Source organism: Schistocerca piceifrons, chromosome 2 (assembly GCF_021461385.2).
Source record: "Schistocerca piceifrons isolate TAMUIC-IGC-003096 chromosome 2, iqSchPice1.1, whole genome shotgun sequence".
Taxonomy (NCBI): Eukaryota; Metazoa; Arthropoda; class Insecta; order Orthoptera; family Acrididae; genus Schistocerca; species Schistocerca piceifrons.
In genome coordinates, this window is record NC_060139.1 from 626,952,755 (window position 1) to 626,968,625 (window position 15,871).

General features: G+C 40.9%; 1 protein-coding gene across 10 annotated transcripts in view; it reads left to right on the forward strand.

Annotated features, from left to right (window-relative positions):
- Nucleotides 1–15,871, forward strand: part of LOC124774969 (protein muscleblind-like) — a 599,391-nt gene that overhangs the window by 234,148 nt on the left and 349,372 nt on the right. The window lies entirely within an intron of this gene.

Sequence of the window (15,871 nt, forward strand, 5' to 3'; positions counted from 1 at the left end):
GTTGCACGCTCGGAATAGTACGCAGTAACGAGATCTGGTCGCTCGTTCGCTTCGTCCAGCGCGTGTTTCGAGCTTTAGATCTGCGACTATCCTCACCTAAGAACTGTAACGTTCGTTAGAGACTGCAGTATATATTTCTTCCTGTTCCATTTATCAGTGAAAAGTGACGGCTTACACGACGCTACTGTTTTGACGAGCCATAGTAAAACACTTTTCTTCAAGTGTCTGGCGTTTCACATTTTTCAGCACTTCTATTTCAGTGTCACATCAGGCAAGGATGTCATTTGCTTTGTCATTCTTTGTTTTACGCTCAATGTTCTGTTACTCCGACCTGAAATGGATGTCACGTATCTAAAGAGTTATTAAACTATAGACCGTATACGTGTTTTGTGAGCAATCTCTTTTGTAGGAGGTCTCAATATACCGCGTGATCAAAAAGTCAGTATAAATTTGAAAACTGAATAAATCACGGAATAATGTAGATAGAGAGGTACAAATTGACACACATGCTTGGAATGACATGAGGTTTTATTATAACCAAAAAAATACAAACGTTCAAAAAATGTCCGACAGATAGCGCTTCATCTGATCAGAATGACAATAAGTAGCATAACAAAGCAAGACAAAGCAAAGATGATGTTCTTTACAGGAAGTGCTCAATATGTCCACCATTACTCCTCAACAATAGCTGTAGTCGAGGGATAATGTTGTGAACAGCACTGTAAAGCATGTCCAGAGTTATGGTGAGGCATTGGCGTCGGATGTTGTCTTTCAGCATCCCTAGAGATGTCGGTCGATCACGATACACTTGCGACTTCGGGCAACCCCAAAGCCAATAATCGCACGGACTGAGGTCTGGGGACCTGGGAGGCCATTCTGACGAAAGTGGCGGCTGAGCACACGATCATCACCAAACGACGCGCGCAAGAGATCTTTCACGCGTCTAGCAATACTTTTTTTGGTTCTAATAAAACCCCATGTCATTCCAAGCATGTGTGTCAATTTTTTCCTCTCTATCTACATTATTCCGTGGTTTATTAACTTTTCAAATTTATGCTGACTTTTTGATCACCCGGTATTTTTAATAAATGAAAGCACCCTACTTACTCCACCCACAACTGAACTTAAGTGCTCGTTCCACTTATATATTTGCACGTCATGACCGACTGTAGTGTTTATTTATTTAATCGTATGGTGATTTTATACAATATAGAGTTGATATAAGGCAAATGATTTTATACAATATACATATGATATAAGACCTTAAAGTCTGTGTTTTTCAACCAGTTAATTAAGCTGGGTGTGAGAGTGAACAAGTCATCGGGAATTCCAGGGTATGAATGAAGTGGACAGCGTTGGACTAAATGTTCAATTGTCTGCTCTTCTTGATGACATTCACACTGTTACTATGTAACTGCAGTGTTGACTCATTAACTTTGTGATCAGAGGCTACTAGATTTCGTGAAGCTCACAACTTCTTTTCCCTGCATTAAGAACTAGTTGACAATGTACGTAATGGCAGATTTTTTATCGTAATCTTAGTGGGTATTCGCACTATTTTTAGTAAGTAATTTTTGAGAACGTTTCTCGTTGAGAAAACAGTCTGTCAAAAAGTACTTTAAAAATCGATACGTACATTCTCGACACGTAGTTCATTTTTAAGGAAGTGTTTTTCTCCATCATTATGACCGAACCATCTGTAAAAAGTCTGAGATTGCAAGGCATGTTGCGCATCTAATACAAGAACAACATGGTATGGTTCCCCCCCAAACTAAACCAAACAGTATTTGACTGAAGACTGTAAGTGTTTATTTCGTTGACAAACTGCGGTTTCTTAGAGTCCCAACAATGAGTCAAAGTCTGTTTCTTGCTTAACCTCGAACTGAGTGTATGTGAGCGTACCACTTGGTATTCTAACACGTTTTTCTCTCGAGCTCTTGTTGGACATTACTGGAGGTTGCAGCCCACTAACGGTTAATTTGAATGCTACTATACGTATATGTTCCCTGAAGTACTAAACTTCAATTTCTCTACATTAAGAGTCGGCAATAAGTCTTTGAACCAGACAGAAATTTTGCTATGATCTTAATGGATCTTTTCCGTTAGTTGAAGCAAAGAATTCTTCTCTTCGCTTCCATGTTGGCAGAAAGGTCAGACACACTTGTAAAGGATTCAAGGATAATACTTTCCATCTGTCGTTCAACGAACTCGTTCCTTTGAGTAGATAAATTGCTTTGCTGGAAGTCGTCTGGTGTTGGGCACTGCCGGTAAAGCCAAAACCCCACCCCACCCCAATCAATTTTTTTAAACTGTCAGGAATGTTTCTCTTTCTACACTAAAATCCTTTTGCAAAAAAGTTTCACTTTCTCCAACGTCGTAAGCTGGATCGATGTTTTTCAGAAACTTCCATTAATATATTACACTCATTCTCCTCAGTCCTCATTCTTGTGATTTCGAAATTCTTTCTCCTTATACATGTACCCATTTGTAGCTAATAATTGTCTCAATTGAGAGTTTGAACAACCGTGCTAGAAAATTTTGAAATCAGTTGCAATTCGTTCGTATCGAGCGAGATTACTCTGAGTTACGAAGGGCAGCAGTGATGGACGGTAGATTGCTTGATGCCAAGAAACTACGCATTTGCACAAATTCCTTGAACTGTTAGCGCTCACACGCAAGTTCGTTTTAATAGCTGATTCAGGATAACGAATTGAATCGAACGGTATATCAGTCTTTATCAGAGCACATTTTTTCCATTTTCTCATCGCTGTCAAAACTAAGGAAGGGAAGAGATTTCCTAAAACGAAATCAGCAAGTTATTTATAACGGTAACAACTAAAACTGAGGGAACTACTCCAGTAGCTGGTTGTTTCGTTAGTAGCTGTTGAGGCATGCAGCATCTCCACTGTCACAGGACGTCAGAATTGTGCCTGGCTCATCTTTTTCTTCTCATTTCTCATCTTATCCATCGTCTTCCCAATGCCTTTTGTCATGGCTTCTGCGAACTTGCGTAAGCATTTTTCACTGCTGCTGTCAGGGTATAAAAAACATTGTAACGCAGTGTCAAGCCACAACTGAGCGAGGTGGCGCAGTGGAAGCACACTGGACTCGCATTCGGGCGGACGACGATTCAAATCCGCGTCTGGCCATCCTGATTTAGTTTTTCCGCGATTTTCCTAAATCTCTTCTGGAAAATGCCGGGATGGATCCTTTGCTAGGGCATGGCCGGCTTCCTTCCCAATCATTCCCCAATCCTATGGGATAGATGACCTCGCTGTTTGGTTAAAATGGTTCAAATGGCTCTGAGCACTATGGGACTCAACTGCTGAGGTCATTAGCCCCCTAGAACTTAGAACTAGTTAAACCTAACTAACCTAAGGACATCACAAACAGCCATGCCCGAGTCAGGATTCGAACCTGCGACCGTAGTGGTCTTGCGGTTCCAGACTGCAGCGCCTTTAACCGCACGGCCACTTCGGCCGGCTTCGCTGTTTGGTTCTCTCCCCCGAATCAACCAACAACGCCACTTTGGTAGTAATGTCTTGGGTCGTCTGTATGGCTTCTCGTTTCTTCTCCAATAAATGTAAAATGTTGCTGTAGTTAATTAGAACATGCGTCATGAGTCGATGTTAATAAACTAAATGACTATTGCTGTGAGACTAAAACAGTAGATATGAAATGCTTGATGAGCGGTTTGAGCCACAACCCTACTACGGTCATTCGGTTGTACTTACTGCTGGTATTAATTAGAAGAGAGCTTGTCTCAAGTTGTATTTCTTCAATTGTGTACCTCGTATGTATGAGAAAAACAGAATCAAGTCACTGCGTTGATATTGCAAACTGTCGAAGGTGTTGTGTACTGAAAGTGTGCTCGAATAGTAATCCCCTTAACCGTTGTTATTAGCCTTTCATTTATCTAGTAGTTTGTTAAATGGGCTACTGCCATTTTTTATAATTTCTGTTTTCTTGAAGTCAAAGATGTTCATCCGAGATAGAAAACTATCTATCTGATTCCGAAGGCTTGGAATTTTTATGATCATTCGAGCAAATCGTTGACGCAGTGGAAATCAATTTGCCTTCCTAACATGTGAATACAATAAAATGATCCACAACCCTTCAGATGGATCCAAACTTGGTAATCGTTTCCATCGAAATTTTTGTACACATCTCTTTAGTTATTGGTAAGATTCAAGTTATTTATAGAACTAGCATAGGCCCGTTAAGTTAGTAGATGGCGCTTTAGTGTGCCTCTTTACTACGAAAATATGAGCTGCTTTATATCTGTTCTTAACGAGAAAGAAACATAATTTCTTGCTCTAATCTATATGTCCGTTTGTTATGTGTCCGAGAGGTGTTACAGAGTTCTATTCGTCTTATTATACTTCTTATGTCTTATTATACCGAGTACTTAAATTCCGTTAGGACTATCAGCAGACGCACCTTAGCAAACAGAAAACCTGTGAATTCGACACTAATATCGGGATTTTTCGGTTACTTTCACATTTCATGCCCATCCTACCCTCAATTCCGTCACCTAGGGCTGTCGTGTGTATCTTACGCCGAACAGTATTTGTTTTTCAATGTAGTAAACCCGATGTATAGCAGGATCGGTTAAACGCTCCAAACGTTCTTGAATTACGTTTTTGTAAGGTACTACCCCCTTCTCATCGCGACGCAGACCCATTTTCCTAACGGTGTTAGGTATGTTATCCTCAAAAACTTTTAAAAATTTTTGTCACCAAATATAGTTGAAACTGTTCAATACGATTTTCAGTCACGCTTATTTTTACATTTCACCCCTTCTCGCCTCTACCCACCACCAGCATATTTCGGTTTTTATAATACAAACAATCATAGATTTATTTTTACATATACAGATTGCACCGTGACAATCTTCGTCGTGGTTTGGCCAGCTTCGAACATTTTCATCCAGCTTCACAATCCCCCTCCCCCTTTCCCTTTCTGCACACACATACAGACACACACACACACACACACACACACACACACACACATTCTCACTTACACACGAGCGCGCAGGCACTCGAGGGAGAAAGACAATTAGCGAACTACATACTTGTTATCTGCGCAGGAAGATAACAAAGTCTTTTATGCGCCAGCGTCGCTAGCATGCGTACTTGCGCAAGAGCAAAGTAGCCTATTTGAGCGAGAAGGCACGAAGCTATTACTTGCTAAGCGAGAGTGCGCTGGAGAAAGTGACCGCCGCTCAGCGCTTTCCGGCTGGCCGTGGCAGCCATTTCTGCTGCCATGTGCGTCCTGTTACACTGTTGCCAACTGCCCAGCGACAAAATTCGTGATCGCTGCGACGCCTGTGTTATGCTAATAAAGCTGGTTTTTCTGGCAGAAGACAAAATTAAGCCATTGCACAAGCTCAGCACTTCACCTGATATGTTAGATGCGATGTTATAGAACTTAAGTTCCTATGCCACACGTTAATAATAAATAAATGTTAGTTTTTGGTGCAGTATTAATTGATGTATTTATCTTTGCATCCAGTCATTTCTTTGAACCAGCAACATAGTCTTCAAAATTTATCTTGCCCCTTTTAGTCTTGCAACCATCCGTCCTTTCTCTTGCAGCGTTATCTGTCGTTTCCCGATGCTCGTTTCATATGTATTGTAAAAGTGAAAGACGAATGACAACTACGTTAGATAAAATGTTTCAATTTTTAGCATTGCCCATCTCGTAATTTCTAATTATTGAACTTCAGAGACTCTTTTCTCTGTAAAGGATCATTTAAGTAATGCCAATGACATTGGGTTTGACTGCTACGGTCGCAGGTTCGAACCCTGCCTCGGGCATGAATGTGTGTGATGTCCTTAGGTTAGTTAGGTTTAAGTAGTTCTAAGTTCTAGGGGACTGATGACCACAGATGTTAAGTCCCATAGTGCTCAGAGCCATTTGAACCATTTTTGACATTGGGTTTGTTATTCTTTACTTACATGACAATAATACACGCTCTCTCCCTGGACAAGTGAAAAAGTCTTGTTAATTTTTTCTTTAGTCACCTAGTGACTTTGTAGAAGAGCTTCAACATTCACAGAAATCCCTGTCTGAGAAAGCATCAGTAGAACAGAGACAGATTGCATTACTATGAAGAGTGACACCTTTTAAGTCCTACATCTATATCTGCATCTGCAGCTACATAACTACTCTGCATCTCACATGTAAGTGCCTGGCAGAGGGTTCATCGAACGACTTTCACACTATTTCTCCACCGTTCCACTCTCTAACAGGACGCGGGAAAAGGAACATTTAAGTCGTACCGTGCGAGCTCAGATATCTCTTATTTTATTACAAGTACGCTGACTCGTTTCCCCCTATGTAGGTGGGTGTCATCAAAACATTTTCGCATTTGGAGGAGAAAGTTGGTGACTAGGTTTTCTTGAAAAGATCTCACCACAACGAAAAACGCCTTTGTTTAAATGATTGCCGCACCAACTCGCTTATCATATCCGTGACACTCTCTTCCCTATTTCGCGATAATACGAAACGAGTTGCTCTTCTTCGAACTTTTTCGATGTTCTCTGTCAATCCACTACGGTAAAGATACCATACTGCACAGCAGTACTCTAGCAGAGGACGGGAAAGCGTAATGTTGGCAGTCTCTTTAATAGATATATTGCATTTTCTAAGTGTTCTGCCAGTAAACAGCAGTCTTTGATGTACCTTTCCCACAACGTTATCTATGTGATCGTTCAAGTTTAAATTTTTCGTAATTGTATGTCCAAGGTATTTAGCTGAATCGACAGCCTTTGAAATTGTGCAATTTATCGTGTAACAAATTTAAAGGGTTTCTTCAGTACTCATGTGGATGACCTCACACGTTTCGTTATTCAAGGTCAATTGTTACTTTTCGTACCATACGGATATCTTGTCTAAAACATTTCGCAATTGGTTTTGATCTTCTGATGACTTTACAAGACGGTAAATAACAGCAACATTTGCAGTCAATCTAAGATGGCTGCTCGGATTGTCTCCTAAATCGTTTATACATATTAGAAACAGCAGAGGGACCATAATACTCCATCGGGGAAAATTACAGCCATTTTCTTTTTTTCTGGGAGCCGCGTTGGGTGTCACTTGCTGATATTTTGAATCCGTGTTTAATATAATCCTACTTGACCTTTCCGTTATCGTTCTGAGTATTAGACAATGTCATTGAAAGAAACGCTGTGCCCTCAGATAGAGTTTTATATACTGCAGTAGCATTTAGGATAGGAAAATTTATTCTTCACGATCTAACAAGGGAAGATTTATGAATTGAAAGGTGAGAGGGTATACCTGGAATAACATTGTATTTCTCTGTTCACATGGTTCCGTTGATGTTAGAATCATTCGGCAAACAATATATGAAAGGGCGTTAACGTGATGACGTAAAACTGCATTATAATACACGAGCAATGAAAGGTTCTATTTCCATTATGAGACATTTTAATCTCTGTAATTAACCGTTGTTTTGTCATCCATTTCTCGGACATCAAGAACAAATGATGACTTCTTGTTCTAGTCGGAATGGAGCAGATTACTTACTATGTAACGAGGATTCGCTGATTTACGCTCAAGCAGTTGTAACTGGACCCTCGTGTCGAAGTCTGTGTTGTAGACACAACCTCACGCCTTTTCAGAGGAACCAGTAGTTTACATACTAACGCACTCTAAATTATTTTTAGCTTGTGTGATAGTTTTCATGTGCACTGACAAGCACACTGTCGACATTCTGGCTACAGGTTCGCGGAAACTAGTCGCACCTACATAAATAATGCAGGTTGTGGCAGGTTTATGAGTTTTATGAGGGTGCAGCATTCCCAGTGCCAGATAATATGTCAGACAGCGTGTTCAGCTGCACGGGCAGCCGGACTCATAGTCAACGTAAAATTCATGTCGTGAACGGTTAAATTTACTTTCGCAATGTCGGGAAAAGTAATTTCCCTACGTCGTGTGAAACTCTTCTTGTCTTCTTGGTGCTAGTTCCACCGTGTCACATCGAATTTAAGGCTTCTGTCGTCAAGCCAAAAATGTTTGAATATTTGCATTATTATTATTATTCAAGATGTATCTTAGCAGCACAGTTAACTTGCTTCCACAGAATCTCCTTTGCTGAATTTTGGAAAGCGTACGATATGTCATTCAAACTAGACGTGACCGGAAAGCAATAATCCTCTGGAGCTGTAGATAATGCTTTCTATTCTCTGTGACACTGATACATTGCTTATACACGCCAGAATTAATTTTGCTTCTTGCAAACCAGTATGGCTGGCTCTGAGCACTATGGGACTCAACATCTTAGGTCATAAGTCCCCTAGAACTTAGAACTACTTAAACCTAACTAACCTAAGGACATCACACACACCCATGCCCGAGGCAGGATTCGAACCTGCGACCGTAGCAGTCCCGCAGCGCCAGAACCGCACGGTCACCGCGGCCGGCGCAAACCAGTATGGTTGAAAGATTGGTAGGGGATCGTAGGCCTAACTCCGTCCCTAGTGTTATGTCATTATATATATATATATATATATATATATATATATATATATATATATAAACCCTCAGAATCTTCTCGATCTAGTTCATAGTCCTGTTCAGGCTCGTTATTCTTTCATTGAAACAGGAAAGCAAATAATAATGGTTCCTGTCACAATTTGTATTAGTTTTACTATCCACCTTAAAAGAGAGAAGGCTAAAATTTAAAATCACGCGTTATTGTTGTTGGTCGAGTATATTTTATTTATTTCAAAGACATTTGACTAAAGCAGACTTTTATAAGACTGCACATAATAGTTATGAATAGGAATTTCATTTTTTTGAAAGCATATGAAAACGTTCATACGATTTACAGTACCGGTATCTATTGAACTGTCATTCAAAGCCAGAAACATTTTTTATTAAATATTATCTTTTGCCTTACGTCAATAACTTTTTTAACATACAAAATATATTTTCTGAGTCGTTTTCTGACTACAATCGATTCAGTAAATCAGATGCCATTTCATATGCGGTCTGAATTCAACATTTAAGCTCAGCGCATTTGACTGTAGAAGATAAACAAACATTCCGTCTTTGCTGCAATTTCAAAGCGAAGTGACATTGTACTTCAGGTGTGGATCCGCATTCGAGTGAATCGGCTTTCAAATTCCCATTTGGCCAGACTGGTGTGTGGTTTTCTTGATTTCTGTAAAACGAATAACACAAACACTGGGATGGTTCCTTTGGAAAATACACTACGTCTTTCCTCCGCATCAATGTCTCTACCTGACTTGTTTTTTAAAAAATCGAGATGGGACTGGTCTGGAGTAAATGAAGACGACGAAACTGATTCTCTGCGACCAGTCCACTGACCTGAGACGAGAAATCGGTCATCAGAAAACTTTTGGACCACCAAACGCCAAGGCACCCAATTTGCACGTCTTCGTCCATTTGTCTCAATGAAGAACTGTTATAATTTATCCACATAAATAGGCCCTATTACGATTCCTTACTGAAATAATAAAACAGGATTTCAATTTCGGAAAGATCGGAAAAATTATTGTTCTGATTTGAACTTTCTCAAAATATGCAAGTATTGTTCCCGTACTTAGAGGTTCGCAACTATGGTGTAGTTTTAATCTTTTTTGTAAATTACTGTATCATTGTTTTCTAGAGGAGCTAACATTCCCGTACTTAATTACCAATAGGCAGCTTTATTTGTATCAAAAAACAGAATAAAAAATCATGTAGTATTACAAATACGTAACCATGATTGTACAGTTCCAGTTTCCCGGGCGGTGTTAATGAGTCTCTTGTACTTCTTTCCGTTCATCTAGAGGGGACACCATCCATTGTACTTCCCATGGCAGTGAGTTCATGCTTGGTTATATCTGTACAATGGGTTCCGGGTCTTCCTAAAGGACGTTTTCCTTCCACCTCTCTTTCCAAATTTATTCGGACTTTTGTTGTATTGTCCAACCTCCTTGCATAGCCGTACCACTGTAGTCTGAATGTGCTGATTCGTTCTAAAAGGAATGGTTTGACTCACATTTTCTTCCTTACCTCCTCAGTCCTTAATTTATCTATCTTGTTTTCTGGGTAGCTGATCTAACGGATTTCATTTCTGATGTCTGAAGTCTCGATGATCGATATCATATGTCAATATTGACATATTGGTATGAAGTAGCTATTGAACATAAGTGATTTTGCGTGTTCTGCAATCATGTCGGCACATTTAAGGCCTCTTACTTTTTGTCTGAATCCAGAATTGTTTCGCACTCTGTTGGTTATCTGCTGTCTAATCACACTTTCCCTTGAGAATATACTTTCGATGTACGGAAAAGCGTTCATGTGCTTCAGCTGGCGTGAGCTCCACCATTGTGGGATGCTCATCTCGGCTGACTGCCATCACCACTGTCTTAACTTCCCTGATGTGGAGGTTGTATTCCTCGAACTGGAGTTTCCATTCATTGAATGTAGTACACAGACATAGAGCTGATGGCAAATGGAAGGAAATTGCACATGGAATTCACTTGTGCGATCAGTTTTTGAATACTGTTCAACAAGATAACATGAAGTATTGACTAGAAAAAAAGTCAGAGATGTGCTACTAGAATTGGTATCAGTCGGTTCAGTCCGTATGACAGTGTTTCGAAGATGCTCACCGTTTTAAAATCAGAATATTTGGTAAAATGGCAGTGTCCCTCTCGCGCAACGTCAATGCTTTGATTCAGAGAGCAGTTGTTTGATATAGCATCCATAATGGCTCTACCGTTTTCGTCTTATATTTCGCATAAGATACAAAAGATTAAGGCACGTTCAGTGACACACTACCATTTGTGTTTTCGCTCTGCACGAGAATACAGCGGACACGAAGTGTCCAATGCTATTCGTTGTACAATAGTACTTGTTCATTGCTTTCGGTGTCTCCATGTGGGAGCTGGGGTTGGTATTCTGGTATGTTGTCAGGTGCTGGTCTTTGTGACATGCGAGACCTATGAACACACTCGTTCTGTTGGATTTTTAGCTCTAGGAAAAAAACAGATCCTGATCTTTTTTTGTGCCACATCGTCGCAGCTAACAGAACAGATTCTCTATGTAAAAGTTCAGTGCCAAGACTAAATTATAGATTTAATGAGATCATTACATTGAATCATTATGAGCAAAAAGCATATTTCTCTTCCAGTGGAAACTTTTGACTGTGACAATACAAACAAGTTTATTGATTTCATTTGGTTCCATGTCAGTTTGCACGATTTACCTTGAAATGATAGTTTCCAGATTCAGTAAACTACCAGAAAGAGGGTTCCATCTTGTAAATTGCTTATTGACATAGCCTTTACGTACTGGCTCCAATTGCGGAGCGATGGGCAGAACGCGGGGGACAGAGACGATAAAGCAGCTAGGTTGGGCTTCGAACATTGAGGGGAGCGACAGCAATTAGCTTGGATTTGGTCACAGGCCGGCGACTGGTTCAGCCGAGTCGTGCTTTGAGCTAGGGAAGGCTTGACCTTCCGCAACCGGTTTGCCCGGACAGCGGCTGGACCAAGGTTATTACCGTGCACGGCTGCGGCGTTGCATAGGGCCCTCCGATCTATCACACACACACACACACACACACACACACACACACACACACACACCAACCATAGCTTGTGCCTACCGCGTATCCGTGGAGTAACGACAGTAAGCGATCGCTGCTGTCTCGCATTCAAACGTCAGCGGAGCTGAAGACAGCATAGTAGAGTGTTAAGGTGGAAACTTCGAGGTGGATGGGCACCTGTGCTTTCCTTAGGGATCGGAACGCTGGAAAAGCCCCCATCTCACCTAGGAAATGCTCGGATGAAGTAGCAGCATCATTGAGGTGAATTCCACCTGTGCAGCACCCCAGGTGCTGGGAAGCTGTTGTTTTTATTTTTTTATTTAAAAAATTTAAGTTGAACGTTGATGCAAGTTATTTCTTCATTATATCTAATGAAAATTATGTCGTAATATATTCGTTATCCCTACCGTAACCTCATTGACTAGTAAGTGGTGAGTTAGAGCTTAGAAATTTTGGTAAATATAAATAAAAATTGAGCTGCGGATCTCCTCGATTAAAAGCTGGATCTGTAATGATGTATAATACTGTTCAGCCTGCTAGTGAAGATGCAGACTTGTTACGCTGACAAATCAAAAAGATTGCAGACCTAGCTAGTCATGGTCTGAGCACTTTTCTTGGACCATATTGAAATCTGTCGTGAGACTCAGGCTGTTTGTATACTGAATATAGTGCTGTTGTCTCTTTCAACTACGTGCAGGTGTGTTAAATCACTGTTTATGCCCTGCAAATTGTGCTAAAGAAGGGGAGAGACATTTGTGACGCCTCTTTCACACAGAGGTGACTTGCAGGCTGAATTTTGGAGTCAGTTGTACAGAAGGAGAACTGGCCTGACGGTGAGCAAAAAAATGGCTCTGAGCACTATGGGACTTAACAGCTATGGTCATCAGTCCCCTAGAACTTAGAACTACTTAAACCTAACTAACCTAAGGACATCACACAACACCCAGTCATCACGAGGCAGAGAAAAATCCCTGACCCCGCCGGGAATCGAACCCGGGAACCCGGGCGCGGGAAGCGAGGACAGTGAGCACATGCAGTATTTGAGAGGAGGTGAATTTTCTTACCAGTCTTGTCGTTGAGGTATTAATATCCATGAATCACTTCTAGCGAATGCCTTCGTCTAGTTATTATCTGTCTTCTTATCCAGGTGAAGTAAGGCCTGCCTCCCCCCCCCCCCCCCTCCCCCGCCGTTATTTTGATTTCGACGTGCTGTAAACTATAAAAAACATAAATATACAGGGTGATTCAAAAAGAATACCACAACTTTAGGAATTTAAAACTCTGCAACGATAAAAGGCAGAGCTAAGCACTATCTGTCGGCGAATTAAGGGAGCTATAAAGTTTCATTTAGTATGAACGTGACTCGCCTAAGGTGAACGTTTTCTGTGCCATTTCAGCCAATAAAGTTTTTGGTCCCTTTTTCTTCGAAGGTGCTACTGTAACTGGACTACAGTATCTGGAGATGTTAGAGAATTGGCTGTTCCCTCAGCTCGAACAAGAAGCAGAACAATTCATATTTCAGCAGGATGGAGCGCCACCACATTGGCACTTATCTGTCCGTAACTACCTGAACGTCAACTACCCGAGGCGATGGATCGGCCGCCAGGCAGCCCGTGACAGAGCACTTCATCACTGGCCTCCAAGAAGCCCTGATCTTACCCCCTGCGATTTTTTCTTATGGGGGTATGTTAAGGATATGGTGTTTCGGCCACCTCTCCCAGCCACCATTGATGATTTGAAACGAGAAATAACAGCAGCTATCCAAACTGTTACGCCTGATATGCTACAGAGGGTGTGGAATGAGTTGGAGTATCGGGTAGATATTGCTCGAGTGTCTGGAGGGGGCCATACTGAACATCTCTGAACTTGTTTTTGAGTGAAAAAAAACCTTTTTAAATACTCTTTGTAATGATGTATAACAGAAGGTTATATTATGTTTCTTTCATTAAATACACATTTTTAAAGTTGTGGTATTCTTTTTGAATCACCCTGTACTTTGGTGTATTGTTCACAAAACACTGGTGGTTTGGTTTGCATATACTAAGGCTTTTATTCACTAGAGTTTCTGCATTCACATAAGAAGGTGTGGTGTCGACCATAATTATAATGAAACACGTCGATCACAAGTTTTCATGATATTCTGAATTAGTAATTTGCCATTATTTCTTTGTGAATCAATTTGATCCTCTTTCACTTTCATTTTTTCCCTTGCTGTTGTAAATGGTTACTTCCAGCTAAATTCATTTGTTAGTGGCAAATTCACGCTTTAGCCACGACACCAACGAATTAACAGTTGTTGCAATACATCGCTGCACTACTGAGTCTGAAGAGAAAGCGGTGGTGAATTATCACAGGATATTCTACGGGCCTCTTAATTGCTGCTGCATTGCGCAAGAGCTGTCAGCTGTTTAACGTTTCAGATGCCTATCCGCATCAGATCGTGCTGTAACTGGAACGGAAAACAGGAATTGCCATTCTTAGTAATACTCATCTTACGAGATCTGCTGTAACATAGTAAAGTATATAATCCGTTCTTGCCCCAAGTAGTTCATTACGTGATCGTTCATTCATTGCTTTGCTTGACGTTATTGTTTGCACCGGTGCTAGACGAACAGTGACGACTTATAAAATGGTGAAAAATTCGCAGCAGACGGGAAAGTGCATGTAATAAGATTGAAAAATGAAGAATTTGTCGTTGCTTTAAAGTAGAGAGTTAGGAGGTGCAGGGCTGCGGCCCCAGCGATCGTCGCAGGGTGGCCACAGCTTCCTTCCGCTGATAGTCCCCGCTTCCGCTTTGCACGCGATAGCGCTCACGGCCCTATTGCACTGTGTACTTTTTCCCTGTTGCCGCCTGTAAATTTTCAGCACAACGAACTTCGCCGTTTTCCTGCCTTGCCTGACAATCTATTGTTGTAAACTAGCAGCCATTTGTGGCTTTTTTTAAAAATATTCTCTTCTACTCTTTTACTCCTGCGGATGAGTGTGATTCGATGTCTCACCTGGAAATACGATAGATTAATAATTGATAATTCGGGGGTGCCCGATTTCTAGGTCCCTTCACGTGGCAACCTACGAAGCAATACCTATTAAATGTCGGTAATACACCGTGTATGTGGAAATCCCAGCAAAAAATGACTGTTTTATCGAACCTTAAATTATAAATCAATATGAGTTGCGTGATGTGGTTCGTATGTCGGGAGAAGGGAAGGGCAGTCACATCCAACAGGATCGATACCTACCTGGTAAAGCATTTGGCTGCTCAAAGCAACGCTTTATTGGCAGTTTTGGTGTGTACAGTTCATAATTCTACTATGAATAACGAGATATCTTCTGCCTCTATTACACGAAGTGGATGATAACTTCAGATGACAGGACGTGTCCAATTTTTAAAGCGTGAACTCGAGGAAGTATGTTGACTGTATACTGGGTTAAAAGTAACTTAAATTATCATTCAGACTTTCCTTTTCAGAGGAGGGTTTATAGGCAGTAGCGTCACAGTTATGTTGATAGTATTATTACGGTTTTAGAGACTGCTTTAGTGGTCGACTGTTTCTCCCCGAAACTACGTGTTGAACTTGGGGCTTTCCCACATTGTGATGATGTGCACAGGATCTTCAGTTGCGACTTTCCTTGCATAAGGGAATAAATTTCACCATGTATCTACCGGATACGTAGAATTTGCATACCCGTTTCAGAGCATTGCGGCTCGATTTTCAACGCAAACGATTCATTTTATTCAGTCGGAGTGCAGACGTAGTACACTCCCATCATGCTAAAGCACTGTGTTACCGGCATTCAAAAAGAGTACGTGCACCAATGGCCAAGTGTATCTCAGTTTTTTAAATATATTTACATTCTTATATGTACCTGGATCATCATCTGACAGTTTTCAAGGGTGCATTTACTCTTTTTGATTGCCGATATGACAGTGAACTGACGTGGTCGTGCTACACTATTTGTGCAACTCCAAATGAATTGAATAATTGACTGCGTTAAAAGCAGACGCTCCGAAATCGATTTGGAAAACAAAAATATTTGATAGGTGCACGGGGAATTTTTTTTCTTATACCTGTAGGACGTTGTATTTCAGTTCATGGTATGATAATCTACAAAATAAAGGACGCACAGGAAGGAATGGTGCTAGGAAAAGGGCCAGAGGAAAATGAAGGTATCAGATAATTGGCAGCATCAAGATAAATGCACCAGGAGTAGCTACAAAAACGATGGCGGAAAACCGAGAGGACTGGAGAATGCTGGATTTGACAGTGATAGGTCTGCCTG